This window comes from Etheostoma spectabile, chromosome 13, assembly GCF_008692095.1.
Source record: "Etheostoma spectabile isolate EspeVRDwgs_2016 chromosome 13, UIUC_Espe_1.0, whole genome shotgun sequence".
In the NCBI taxonomy this organism is placed as follows: Eukaryota; Metazoa; Chordata; class Actinopteri; order Perciformes; family Percidae; genus Etheostoma; species Etheostoma spectabile.
The window spans coordinates 10,775,944-10,778,157 of record NC_045745.1 but is presented as its reverse complement, the minus strand read 5'-3'; the positions used below and the strand labels follow the sequence as shown (position 1 = coordinate 10,778,157).

Sequence of the window (2,214 nt, the reverse complement as noted above, 5' to 3'; positions counted from 1 at the left end):
GGGGCTGTCCTCGGCCCTCAGCGGGACGGATGTGGCGAGGTGTTGAAAGAGGAAGCACAGCGTGTGCTAATGCTGCTGCTGTTGTGTAAAGAATGCAGGCAGCCGGACCACTGAAGGTAAAACAGCAGATTAGAAACAGTTGTGGGTGAGTTAAGCTTCATGTCGGCTCCAGTTGATGTCTGAATGATCTTGTTTGTTTGTGTTTGACCTGAAGAAGGAATCATAGTTGATGTTTTTTGTTGATATTTTTCAGACTTTTATGCTCTGCACTCTCTGTTTTGCAACTGCTGCAGTGCAATTTCCCTCGGGATAGATCCAGTTTAATATTTCTTGTCTTATTTATCTCGGAGATCTAGTGGAGCAGAGGAAATGATCAAGTACAAGTTTAAAGTTGCATAAAAGGGAACTACTCGAGTAAAGTACAAGTACCTTGAATTTGTACTAGAGTAAATGCACTTAGTCACATTCCACCACAGGTTAAATGTGCACATTTAAAGGTGAATACAAATTAATTCTCATTTACCTGTTTTGGATAGGTTCACAGCAAACCTGCTCCCCCCACTCTGACTGTCAAGATATGCAATATAAACACATAAATACATAAAAGATAATTTAAAACAAAAGTTAGAGAAACAAATTACAAGGATTTACCCAGCGTTGACGAGTTTAAGACTAAAAGGAAAATAAGACGCTGTTAGTCTTTGATTGAGTCACAAAGAGTCTTTATGGGATTTGATGATAGATATACACCAAGGTACGGACAAATGCTGAATTTAAAAGAGATTATTAGTAACATTTGAGTTTCTTTGGATTATTCTTCACAAATCCCTTCCTTGTAAAATGTGCATGAGTGGTGTACAACAGACAGGGTTTCGGTATCCTTGCCTCTTATGTTCTCTTTCCATAATATGTTTGACTACTCTGTACTTCTGCATATCTGGCTATAAACAACATATACAAATCTGCTTAAACATGACTTGAGAATGGCGAACAAACACTACCAACAACGTCTGTGGGTCGTATATTTGCATGCTCTCTTGCAGGCAAAGTCAAATATACAGTAAATCACTGTAAATTAAATTCTACCCAATAATGCAATGTTTACTACAGCGATGAACGGAAAAGAAAAACAATGGTCTGATTAATGGGCATTTTTTAGGTGACGTACCGTAGAATTACATTGTGTTGGTGTGTGTGTGTGTGTGTGTGTGTGTGTGTGTGTGTGCGTGCGTGTGCGTTTGTGTGTGTGTAGTCGCTGTAAATAATGTAGTAATTCAAAATCTGTGGAGATTTGTTTTCACTTCAACACTTCTTATTAAACTGTGTCGTGTTATTACATCAGCGGCTTTGATTTTAAAAACTTCAGAAAGGAGGAATAAAATCTCTCGTTCCGGCTCCTTAAAGGTGAATGTGTTTTTTTAGTTTCTTCACTCCCCTTTGAGTTGTGGGAAGAAAAAAAAAACAAGACATTTGATTTAATGTCGTCTTGGGTTTTGAGAAACACTGAATGACATTTTTTTTTACCATTTTGCTGACATTTTACAGACCCAAACAACAAATCAATAAATTAAAAATAATGGACAGAAATAATCTACAATCCAAATAAGTGGTAGTTGCAGCTCTCCTAAAGTAATTAATTTAGTAGTTATTAAAATCTGTGGAGATTTGTTTTCACTTCCTATTAAACTGTATCATGTCATTACATCGGCGGCTTTGATTTCACAATCTCCAGAAAGCCGATCAGAGAGATCCACGTCTTCCTCTTCACTATCTTCTAGCACTGTTGCAGGTTATCTCGGGTTAATGGCGCCTCTTGAAAGGCGTGCTAACCAAGCAGCTTATGTGGCGGGTGAGACGATGTTTTTGGGTTTAATTTATAGTATCAGTTCATAACAAGAGTTATCTCGAGACACTTTACACAGATAGCGTACACTCTAAGAAATATCTGTAAATTCACAGTTGTATAATTGTAGATTTTCACAGAAATTTTCCCTTGTACGTGATTCACAGCTATATTTCGGTTAATTTACAATATAACGGAAAGTGTTGTGTTTTTTTTTTTTACCATTGACGCGGTTACTTAACTGAAAAATTCAGTTTTTTAATTTCGGTAGAAAGTCCGGATAATGAGCTGTCAGTACTGTTTCTGTTATTTCACGGATTTATTTCTTAGAGTGAAGGTCTAGACCACACTCTATAATTTACAAGGACCCA

General features: G+C 37.1%; 1 protein-coding gene and 1 long non-coding RNA gene across 3 annotated transcripts in view; one reads left to right on the top strand and one right to left on the bottom strand.

Moving 5' to 3' along the window:
- The window catches only part of kctd7 (potassium channel tetramerization domain containing 7), a 19,390-nt gene that overhangs the window by 14,557 nt on the left and 2,619 nt on the right, over window positions 1-2,214 (bottom strand). The gene's annotated exons all lie outside the window — the stretch shown is intronic.
- LOC116701135 (uncharacterized) overlaps window positions 9-2,214 on the top strand; it is an 18,741-nt gene continuing 16,535 nt past the window's right edge. The window contains exon 1 of one of the 2 annotated variants that reach the window (XR_004334824.1): window positions 9-116. This is a non-coding gene — a long non-coding RNA (uncharacterized LOC116701135). Of the gene's footprint in view, window positions 146-2,214 lie in introns of both variants that reach the window. The other variant, XR_004334825.1, reaches the window with a different exon arrangement.